This window comes from Petromyzon marinus, chromosome 22 (genome assembly GCF_048934315.1).
Source record: "Petromyzon marinus isolate PM22_M1 ecotype Great Lakes invasive population chromosome 22, UKy_Petmar_22M1.pri1.0, whole genome shotgun sequence".
NCBI lineage: Eukaryota > Metazoa > Chordata > Hyperoartia > Petromyzontiformes > Petromyzontidae > Petromyzon > Petromyzon marinus.
In genome coordinates, this window is record NC_133688.1 from 14,173,297 (window position 1) to 14,186,177 (window position 12,881).

The window sequence follows — 12,881 nt, forward strand, 5'->3', positions numbered from 1 at the left end:
CTGTTCAAATAAACCTACCATTAAAATTATAGACTGATCATTTCTTTGTCAGTGGGCAAACGTACAAAATCAGCAGGGGATCGAATACTTTTTCCCTCACTGTATCGTTTAAATGAGAGCTGAGAGAGGTTGGATTTATTTTTAGAAATGTTAAATAGCGTGTTATGTTTATTGGGATTATAATTTCAGCTGATATTTTATGTGCCCCTATTTTCGTTATGAGCTGCTTGGGGCCCATACGCTTTTGCTTGGTTTGCTTATGTCGCCACCATTCTCGACATAAAATCATTTCCTACTGCGCTAGTGCAATTTACTGATTTATACTGTACAGGCATGTTTTCTAATGGGTGTCTTTACATATTATTGGATCTAAAAGCACAGTTTGGAGCATTAATAGCTATAATTAAAACCCAACTGCAATCATTGCCGTGCTAAATAAATTAATAACAATTAAACACAATGCACCTTTTATCTCCGTAATGTTTTATATCGAACACGGCCAGATGAAAGGATAATGTTTATTGCTGCTGCTGCTGCATTGGAGAGCTTGGTGATGTGATTCCGAGATTAAAAAGCCCCGAGGAAAATAAATTAAATGGGTCCCCTACATGATGTGGACTACATCTGCTATTCTCAGAGCCGCCTTTACGAGAACACATGTTCGTCTTAATTCCACGTGGAACGTGCCATTTTTTTAAAGGGGTGTCATTTGAATTTGATGCTTTTTGTTATCCCCCCCCCCCACCAGGTCAAGGGTGGTAATACGAGTTTGAATGCGCCGCGACAACATTATCGTCCACTTTTGAGTTCGCTGTTACTCTGAACACATGAAATATAATGTACACAAATCGCACTTGAAATTCAGGAGCTGTTACCCCCGTCCCCCCCCCCCAAGCTATTATTTTTCTTTTGAAAATTAATTCGGTCTCGGAAGGCCTTATTTAATTAATTCTGCCACACAAAGGTTGATGGGCCGCAAGGGACTGCACGTGACCAAAGTAATTTACGTCACCCCCTATTAAGTATAGGCAAAGTGTCGTGCCACGCAGGAGAATAAACGCGAGCAGATAAGACGTGCAGGACGTTGGCCGCGAAGTGAAGTATGTGGTTGTGCTCTGGAAATCCCAAGTTTCCATAAATCAAGTCTAAAGCAACGTTGCATTACAGCGTTTTCCCATTCGTCGTTATGTGATGAAATTCATGACCACTGTGCAGGATAAATACGTATTTTTTTCCCCATGCATTCCCAAGGGTGGCGCTTACTTTAATCAATTGTTTTAAGTTGAACCCGACGTCTTACCACATTGTGAGTGTTTCTCATTTCTGGGGGTGGAGTGCTGATGCGGTGAGTCGCCCGCAATGCATTTCTACTGAGGTTTGAGTGCGAGGCAAACGGCTGCACATGAAGTAGTGAGCGATAACTGAACCAGTTCAGCCTGGGACCCCCACCCTCCACCAAACCGCACTGACCAGCGTGGTCAAGTATGGGGAAGATAGCCGCTGTGGCTCACGCAGTATGGCGAAATTGACAAGGAGGATATGAAGTTGTAATTGCTATTTTTATCGTGTAGTTCAATTTTTTTCTTCCCATTTCCTGGTATCTGGCTTTCACCGTGTCTTTATTCGCTGCAGGAGGTTTGTCTGTGTGAGTATTACAAGGAGCTGATATTTGGCACCACCGATTAGCACGGTTGGCTATGTACTGTGCGAAAGAAGTTCAGCAATACATACATACAGGCAGTGCACACCTAATCAATATTTGTTTTTATATTTTACCAATGAAGGCCCATGGAGTTATATAGGTCTTTTTCATAAGCGACCTGGCCACAAATGATAGCCAAACGAAATTCCTTATCACGTGGATTTTTTTTAGCAGCCAAATATTCTGAAAAGCACGTTTCCAAATGTGTGTGACGGGGGGCTAGGGGGGGGGACGAGACCGGAGGACCCGGAGAAAAATCCACATAACCAGGGGGAGAACATGCAAACTCGAGATATACAGGCGCCAGAGTGAGGATCGAACCCATTGCGCACTCTTGTTCACAAAGCAGCGAGGGTTTTAAATATCTCGGCACCACGGCAACAACTGCGCATCGTTAATCTGAGTCATCGTTCTCAATGCGTGCCATCGAATTAAGTGCTTCTTTGTTCACTTTCAACAATGTTTTGTTCGAATATGACTGCACCTGCTCATTAATGGCAGCAGTCGCTGTCCGTTGCGCCGTGTTGGCTGAAATTCAGCCGTTGCTAAACTAAAATGTAGCCTTGCGTACTCTCTCGAATAAACCAAAGACATCCTCGTTGAAGTCAAGTTGCTGTGGTTTTCACACCTGATGGTGGTTGCTTGTGTTGCAGTCGAAACGTCGTGATAATTTTATTGTTTTTATATTTTTTATTATTTTATTGTTTCCCTTCTACGTGGTGACTTTACCGAAAGAACCCAGAATAGGAATCCCTGCGGTCACGAAAGCTTTCAATCAAAAACCTCCTCGTTGCTTTAAAAACAAAAAACTCTCTCGAATAAAAGCACGTGGTAGCGCTGAGCAGCGGCTACCATTATCGTAACCTGACGCAGGAGTGCGTGTTTTCTGGGGGAACAAGCTAATGTAGGTTCACTGTGGTGGTTACTTTAAGAGAAAAGTAGGACACCTAGACAATGTCACACTAATTTACTTGGCAGTTTGATGATGACTTCACTGAATCGTTTACTGGACACCAGGGATGAGTTATTCGGGTGTTCTGACCCAGATACAGTCTACCTGCCATATCCCCCAGCTTTTGCCATTCAGTGTAAACTGGATGAGCATTTCGTAATATTTTTTGGTCTGTCGGCATGGCAAGACCACAGCCCATGAGACCTTCATTTGCGATCATTTAGATGATTTTGCAGCTATACATTTCCACATGATAAGACACTTTGTTGAGCTATCCTTTGTGGTGAGGTCGCTTCTGAAAGAGAAGCTAATAGCTCAATGGGCTTTATCTGGTAAAAAAATGTATTTGTATCAGTGATTTGCTTACATTTTATAAACGTTGCACTCCTACCGTGAGTTTTTATTGTTTGTTGTTGTAGCGTTCTTACCCGCCCCCTGGTGGACATCTGTGAAAAAGAGCTTTATAGCTCATCAGATTCCTCCTGCAAAATACATAATTCTCATTCTGAATCCCTGATGCAGGTATTTTCCTTTAGAGAACAGTGAAAGATTTTCCCGCAAAATTGCCACAGTCTGCTACATTTCACTTTGAGGATTTCACTTTTCATCGCTTTTCTGAGAATTGTAATTTCTCGACATTAAAGTGCACTCTGCCAAAAGTATGAATTTTTACCATAAGCTCTTCCAACGTTCAGGTATCAGGTGAAAAAGAAATAAATTTTTACCCTTTGGTAAGTTTGCCCAAGTTATATTTCTGTGTCACGGTGTGAGTACTATCCATCAAAGATTTTAATTTGCTTCCGTCCACTCGCCTCCTCTACCATGAAAGGGCATCCTCACTGTGGCAGTGATGATGTCTCTCAGTGTGTGTCCAGGTCGCTATTCGAGTCTACATGTTGATTCCTACTGCACAGCCGTGTTCATATAAACGCAAGGGTTGTTTTTATTCCACCCTTTAGGACTGCTCATGATGTGCATGGCAATTTAAATAGAATATTCTCAATGGATACACTTACATTTCTGGTCTGAGTAGCTTGTGTAAATGTGAAGTTATTGCATCGGCTTTGCAGTTTTTGAGCAAAGTGCAGCCTGCTTCTATTGTTTTCAATTTCTCAGACAACAAATTTCACCATTGCAGCACAGGAAATAGATTTTTGCAAGCAATGGGCATGGTCGTGGGCACTTGTGTACCAACAATTTGTAAAACAAGTATTTTTATGAAGCTGCTGTATCCAGTATTTTTGTAAACTTATAGTTTCATTTTAAAAAGTGTACCAAATGTTGGTTTTATTGACGTGTTTTGAACGTTTTCAGGGCACAACAAGGAAGTGCGTTTAGTGTGGCTAAAGAGAATACATGGAGTGATTATTTCAGAAGTGGTTCTTGGAATTAATCTTTTGGGGGCCATTTGTTGACACAGGATGATGCACTGACAGCTACATCAGTTGTGAATGGAAATATCTGTCTCATGGTACACTGCCCATTGAACATATCTAATATAACCGAGTAAAAATAAAAGCAAATATAAATAAGGCAACATTTAATTATTTTTTACATTTTCACATTACACATTTAAAATCTTAATTTAATATCTACGAGTGCACTTCATAATACTGTATTTTCAACATACCATTATATTACACTTTATTCATATACAAAGCGCCTCCATATAGCCTGAACAGACTGTTAGGGCAAGTGCTGCTATTGAATACCTATGAAGGCCGGCACGGCACACGTGGGGGTGGGTGGTCAACACCACACCCGGCCAGCTTTATCTCCCCAGTGATGATGTATGCACACTGCACCAAGTACTAATTTGAGGCCGAGTCGACCTAGGGGAGGCCAATGACCGGTTCAGATAATCGTCACTGGTGTTGGCCGTGAGTGGGAATCGAACTCAGGTCGCCGGGTTCGTAGCGCAGCAAGCTAACTGCTACAACAACTACCGCCATTCGCCACTAAGTGGCGGTGACGTCACCACGATGCTTGTGCCAGGCTATGTGCACCTTGAGGCCACGTGAAGTGTCGAACGTCCACTGGCAGGAGGTCACGGGGCAGACCCAGGTACCACGGGTCAACTTACTGAGATGAGTGGCTGATGCACCACCTGTGCCCCCTACTGTGCCAACCTGCTGTGCTTTCGCCACCTGGCGCTCCGCTCGTTGTTGTGAGCGTCGCTCCTCCGCCCTCCGTTGTTGTTGGAGGGCGACTGCCTCCAACTGCCCAGTAGCGTCCTTCACGAGCCTCCTCCACAGAGGCCGCTGGTACCAGTCATCTGCAAGTCCACTCAGCTCCACATCCTCCTGTACTACATCACTCCACCTCTTCTCTAACCCGTGTCGCGCCCGTTTAGCCCCCTACAACTGCTACACTACATCATCCACACACACACATACTCACCAGTATCTTGGTTAGAGTGTATTCAGCACATTAGCGAGATGCGTGAACAAGTTTATTTGGTTCCAGATCAGAAGATCACTCTGGATTTAGTAGGCTTGTGAGAAGAGTCGTTAAACGTTGAGATAACGTCCACTTTAGGATCGGATAGGAAATTGGATGTATTAGAATACGGTAAGCCTTGAAGATATGCCAAGAAAGTAAGGCATTACAATTAAACGACCACAATTTGAATTGGTTTAGGAACACAGAATCGCAGTATGTACAGTATTGCAACAGCTTTCAACATCTCATTATTAAGAAGGTACAGATGATATGATCCTGCCCTAGTTTAGGACAAAAATGCTATCCATATCATGGAAAAAATACATTGCTTTAAAATTATACTCGAGGGTTCAAAGGAAAATATGATTTTGTTTTGGTTCGTTACAATTGCAAGGTTTAACAGCTTGAACATGAAGCGCTACGCAGTTAAAGTTGTGACAAATTACGGACAGGGCGAAACAAGGAGATGCCTCATTACACACGCGTATAGATTCACCATAATTGCACGGTGTCCATAGGTTGCCTTCAAAGCTTCGTAATTGTGGCACTGCCACAAAGCGGGGGGGGGGAGGGGGCAGCATCACAAAATGGCCTCGGAGCGCCTCACCAGAGTCCTAAACATCGGGGTCCGTGCATGCCACGTGTATGAACCGCGTCGACGCCGTGTAAAGGGAGGCCCTCAGTGAAGGGACTTCACATTCGTGTGCGTGTCGATGGAGCCCGTGAGAAGACGGTGGCGATGCATCAGCTGCAAGCAGCGCAGAAGGTTCCATTGATTTCTCCCTAAGCCTCGTCATGCACACTTGTGGTGAGCTTTGACGAGGTACTCAACCGCTTGCTAACAATTGCAGGACAAAAGAAATACAGGCTTCGACCGTCCAATAGTGTAAGCTAGAATGACAAAACTCCCTTGCCAATGCAAGCTTTCAAAATGTGAGTTGACAGTGGGTGCTCTTGGCACCACAGGATTTTCGATGCCTATGAACACTCACTCGCTGTAGAATATACAATTGTACTGTTTTCTTTTGAAAGTCTCAGCGGCCACCTTGAATGTTCACGACATCCCTATTTGACCAAGCTGGAGGGGCTTTCTCTCTGTTGTTGTCTTTGCTTCGGGTCTCAAACCCCCAACCTTCTGGATATGTCGTGCAGTCTGTGAGAAATCTCCCCCGATCTACAACAGTGTCACTCATCCCCCCCCCCCCCCGCTAGTCCACCACAATGGTGTACTCTTTTTTAAATTGGTATGAGGTATGTGTGAGTATTGGCCGCCCTTTGTCAATGCATTGCTGGTGTGTTGGTTTTAGGGGAAGAGTGCAGGTTGGTGAAGTGGAGGGTGGAGAAGGATGGGCGGGAGGGAATATCTGAGCAGACACCACTCGCCACTGATGTTAGCCATGGCCCGGGATTCAAACTCAGGTCTGTGAGTCTATCGTGCAGCATGCATACCATTGCACAACCGTCCCTGCATGATTGTTCACTCGATTGTGGATGTTCGCCTTGATGACATGGTTTGAAAATACCTGCGCTGCCAGGATCATCCGGCACTGGATATCTTTGCCTTGCCCTTGCCCAGTAAAAGCCATGTCATGACTCCAGGTCTCAGAAGGGGATTTGTGAAACGAATACACAAAGCCTGTGTGCTTGTGACGTGTCGAGATTTGAACGTCGCGATACTGTCATCACGAAAGTTAAGAGTTCCTCTTTGACTTGTGCTTGCGTGTAAAATGTATGTTTTGGAAATGCGTCTTCCAAAAAAAAAGGGTGCAATAATAAGTTAAAAAAAAAATGCAGAACCAGTTGTGGCATGAAATTCCGGCACCAGTGTAAAGTACTATACAGTATACACTGTTGTTTGGGGCAGGCCATCATACATTCGTGGCTGAATAATGAAGTTCGTAGTGGTACGTCGGTGTACATTTACAAACGACAAAATGTACGGCGCGTGACGACCGCTGTATTCACACGTGAAATTACTTTCGAAGCAGTAAGACCAAAAAAAATCCAGCACAGCTGAAAAAAACCCCACAATTCTTGAAGAATCCTGGGATTTGGTGGAAAACAAATATTCTCACGGCCGGGTGTTTCGAATTTGCCGCAGGGGGTTTGCTGTGTGGAAAAGGGGTGGTGCACAGTATGTGAGCACGTGAAGACGATCCCACGTGTAGAGCCTTGGCGTAGACTGTTTTGGGCAAACGCTGTTAGCGAGCACCTATGAAGGCCGGCGTGGCACACTTTTAGGGGGTGGCGGGTGGGCAGCACCAACTGTGTGCGAGCCCGTGCACAGCACCACCCACATACTACACACACACCACACACACACACCACACACACACACCACACACACACACCACACACACACACACCACACACCACACACACATACTACACACACACCACACACACACACACCACACACACACCACACACACACACCACACACGCTACACACACGCTACACACACATACTACACACACACCACACACACACACCACACACACACATACTACACACACACCACACACACCACACACACACCACACACATACTACACACACACCACACACACACACCACACACACACACCACACACTACACACACACCACACACATACTACACACACACCACACACACACCACACACACACACCACACACTACACACCACACACACACACCACACACCACACACACACACACCACACACACACCACACACACACACCACACACACACACCACACACACACACCACACACACACCACACACATACTACACACACACTACACACACACCACACACATACTACACACACACTACACACACACCACACACACCACACACACACACCACACACACACACCACACACACACCACACACACACCACACACACACCACACACACCATACACACCACACCACACACACACACTACACACCACACACACACCACACACACACACCACACACACCACACACACCACACACACACAACACACACACCACACACACAACACACACACCACACACACACTACACACACCACACACACACCACACACACACACCATACACACCACACACACCACACACCACACACACACCACACACACCACACACGCACACCACACACGCACACTACACACACACCACACACACCACACACACACACCACACACACACCACAAACACCACACACACACACCACACACACACCACACACACTACACACACCACACACACTACACACACACACACCACACACACCACACACACACACCACACACACCACACACACACCACACACACACATCACACACACCACACACACCACACACACACACTACACACACCACACACACTACACACACACCACACACACACCACACACACACCACAAACACCACACACACACCACACACACACACACCACGCACACACACACCACACACACTACACACACACACCACACACACTACACACACACACACCACACACACCACACACACACACCACACACACCACACACACACACCACACACACACCACACACTCACACCACACAAACCACACACACACCACACACACCACACACGCACACCACACACGCACACTACACACACACACACCACACACACACACCACAAACACCACACACACACCACACACATCACACACACCACAAACACTACACACACACCACACACACACACTACACACACATACCACACACACCACACACACACTACACACACACCACACACACTACACACACGCACTACACACACACACCACACACACCACACACACACCACACACACCACACACACATCACACACACGCGCGCGCAACAGCTGTGTTCCATCAATCTAAGCGTTCGTTGCCCGCGATGTAAAAACACGTGCTGCGTGGGCATCACACCGCCTGAGCATCACACCAGAGGACGCCAAAAGGCGTACAGCTGTGTACGCCTTTTGGCGTCCTCTGGTCTTAACACCAGAGCTGAATGCCTTTTGGCGTCCTGGCAAAGGAGGTCCCATGATGTAGATAACACGTAGTGTTTACCGAAAGAAAACGCATACTGACACTTATCTGAATGCAGTCACACCATCACCCCGCACAGAAATCTGCTCTTATCAAGACGCTCATTCATCGAGCTAAGAAAGTGTCAGATGGTGACAGTCTGAGAAGTGAAATTCAACATGTTAAAGAAGCGCTGCAAATGAACGGTTACAATGATGCACAAATCCACAGGGCATTGAATACCAAAACCAAATCAAATAACAAGAGCATTGAAACTGCCCAAGTACAGTAATTAATACGATCAAAATACCGTACATTGCGGGAGTAATCGATAAACTAGACAGATGTTTGGAAAAACAAAACATCCGAGTCAGATTTGGCACGGTACATAAAATACAGAAATTAATATCTGGTACAAAAGATGTATTACCGAAGCTATTAACAGAAGGTATTTACAGGATTGACTGCACGTGTAGTAAATGTTATGTTGGGCAAACAGGACGAATGATCAGCACAAGACTAAAAGAACATCAGATAAATATTAATTTCTCCCAACTACAACTGTCAGCAGCAGCAGAACACGCGTGCCAACAAGGACACTCAATTGATTTTGATAATGTTGAAGTTTTGTGCAAAACTAACTACTACTGGCCAAAACTAATTAGAGAATTTGTCGAAATTGAAAGGAATCAAAATAACTTTAACCGTTCGGAAAGCTACCGCCTTAGTGCTGCGTGGAAGCGAATCATAAAATAATACATTATTAAGATGCATGCCTATAAAGGGCAGCGTACTTCAACAGGGATTACCGTTGGTAGGGCTATTCTAATAAACACAAAATGGACTGGAAAGACAAGTTCAAAGGGCTCGCATAATCTACGTCGCCTCAGTAATCCCCCCCTCACCCCCACATTGTGCAAGAGCGCACAAGCGTGGTCACCACATCTACGCCTCTACATAAGGAACGAATCAGGTGGACTTCACAAATCTGGTTGTTGCCTGATGAAGCTAGTTGTAATTACTGGCGAAACGTCGTGCTCAGATTGTAAATGTTGTGGATTAGTTCTCCAACACACCGGTGTGCTGTACTAGTGACGAATTGGCCACGTTCTGTTTACGTGACAACCCTTACTCATTGGCTGTGTCGGGTGGTGGCGGGTTTTAACGACACACGTATATATTTATGCGATCTAACCCAAAAAAAACCTCTTTTATGGATGATATTGGTCGCAAAAGCCTACGTGTTAAACAATCTAATATTATTTAATGCTGTTTAATGTTAATTAATGCTACTTAATTGTATTTGATGTTATTTAATGCTATTGAATGTTAATTAACTTGATTTAATGTTAATTGTTATTTAATGCTATTTAATGTAAATTAACTTTATTTAATGGCAATTGATATTTAATGTTATTTAATGTGAATTAACTTTATTTAATGTTAATTAACTTTATTTAATGTTAATTGTTATTTAATGCTATTTAATGTTAATTAACTTGATTTAACGTTATTTGTTATTTAATGTTGATTAACTTTATTTAATGTTAATTGTTATTCAATGTTAATTGTTATTTAATGCTATTTTCGTCGGAGAACTTTGACTGCAGCGTTCAGTGCAAAAGCCGCGGAGCCTCTGTGTCAATTTTATTTGGCGTACAAATTAAATATCGCGATAAATGCTGTGGTTGAGCAAGAAATCATGAACGTATAATTCTGCTCAAATCTGCCTATTGTGGTTTCATGTGCAACCAGATCAGAAAAGGTATTGCTCCATTTTGTTTTTAACCACAGTGTTTATATATCAGCCGAATTATTTTGTGGCTGTAATGGAGGCTCCCGTAATGGAAGGGCTTGGCCCAGCTTGTTATTTTATTGCTTTAACTTTTAAATCGCTCCATGGCCCTTAAGTCTTAGGCCCTAACATTTACTTGAGGCTGAATTTCAAGGTCGCATAGCTTCATGTTAGTATTTTTACATAAATATATGTCATGGCACATGAGAACGAGTGGAGGTAGCCCACCTCACATGTGCTCTTGGGCGCTTCGTGAAGACGACGGGAGTGATTGTCGGAGCTATTCGTCAATGTTCAGCGAGAACAGGGCTATGAGAACACGGCCTATCTGGATGTACCCTACGGGTGTGCGATTCTCATTTGAATTGACACCAGGCCAGATTAGTGATCCGGGCGTCGTCGTCGTTGTCGTCGGCGACGCGATGTGCTTCATTTTGCACGGCACGAGCATTTATCTCACGAAATGTGCAGCGACAGATCTCGCCGATGGCACCGTCGTTCACCAGGCCAACGCCGGCTCGCGAGGCCGAGCGAGCCGCGCTGTTTTCCGCCAAATTCGCTCTCGCAGCAAAGCCGAGGTTGGGAAAGCTGAAAGGGCCACGCGGCCTCCCGTAGCGTAAATCTGCTCAACACATCGTCCGTTGCTGAGCGATTTTAAGCACCGGGAGACGGGGCAGGCGATGGCCCTGCGCCTCTCGTGGGTAAGGGGCCATCCATTTATTAGGCACGCAAAAATCTGTCAAAACTTGACCCCTCCCCCCCCCTGCCTGTACGCACGCGGACTTTTTACACCCCCCCACCCCCCCAACCTGCGTACGTTCGCTTGACGCACCCCCCGCCCTCCCACCCCGAATCCTATAGAACGTCCAATATTTAGTCCACGCAGAAACGACCGAGGATTAATAATATTAACGTGTTTAAGCAAACAGATAGTCCACCGCCAGATTATCTACAGCAACTCATTTGAAGGCCAATGTAGACAAATTATTATCGAGGCTTCACCCCCCTCCCCGTTTCCTATGCGTACATTGTCAGTAGACCCCCCCCCCATACGCAAGCGAACGCATTTGGGTTAGCCCCCCCTTCCCCCTCCATGCGTACGTAACTCAATGGATGGCCTCTAATCGGCTGTCGTCTTGGCCACGTTGCAATCGCGGCTTGCGTGGCTGTGCTAGTGCCGCGCAGCAGCTCCGCCGGGTCGTGCCGCTCGTTCGGTGCGACGTCGGCTGTTTCCACTCCGCGTGCCGCGGGGGGTGGGGGGTGGGGTTCCTTGAGGATCTTGTGCGTGCTTGGGAGCTCCAGTCTCCGCAGAGGCTCCTAAATTCGGTCGACCTTTGAATTCTCCACAAAAAGCCAATTGTGGCACCTTACTGCATTTGGGGGGGGTGATGCCATTATTTTAGCAGTGCATCGTCCAGCAGTGAGGCCAGACGAATAAATTGCGGCCTTATCTGTATGGAGACCAATGATCACCGTCATTAATCATGGACATTCATCAGCAGCGACCCCATCCACCGTCGCGTGGCATCATTGCAACCGGGGAACTTAAAATTGTCATTATTATCTCATAAATCAACGTAAGACCATCACCAAGTAGTCGGCAGTGATAAACTGATTAAATTAATCAATTCAGTGGCTGACTAATAGTACAATGTATGCAGAGCTGCTCTTACTACTGTGTAAAGAGATAGACACAGCCCAACCGTGCAATGTAGAAATGCTATTTTATACAGATTGCACTCTAGTGAGTGTTTATGGGGAAAATGTAAAGAAGCACTCGTAATATATGAAATATATAAAGATTTGACTGTTTTTTTCCGAACATGATTTGCTGGCTGGATTCCAGGCTGACTGGATTTCTAGCATGTGGCCAAGTGCGTGTGTGCAGTGGTCATGTTACAGCGGCAAAAACAACCCCATACCTCCTCGTGGTGCCGGATGGACAATGCTACCGTGGGCAGTGCTGTGG

General features: G+C 45.4%; 1 protein-coding gene across 11 annotated transcripts in view; it reads left to right on the top strand.

Moving 5' to 3' along the window:
* LOC116944967 (uncharacterized) overlaps positions 1 to 12,881 on the top strand; it is a 133,421-nt gene that overhangs the window by 76,011 nt on the left and 44,529 nt on the right. Inside the window, exon 3 of one of the 11 annotated variants that reach the window (XM_076068737.1) lies at positions 6,404 to 6,515. The exons of the other annotated variants lie outside the window; for them this stretch is intronic. The gene's annotated coding sequence lies outside the window, so the exon portion shown is untranslated. The remainder of the gene's footprint in view (positions 1 to 6,403; positions 6,516 to 12,881) is intronic. 11 annotated transcript variants of the gene reach the window in all.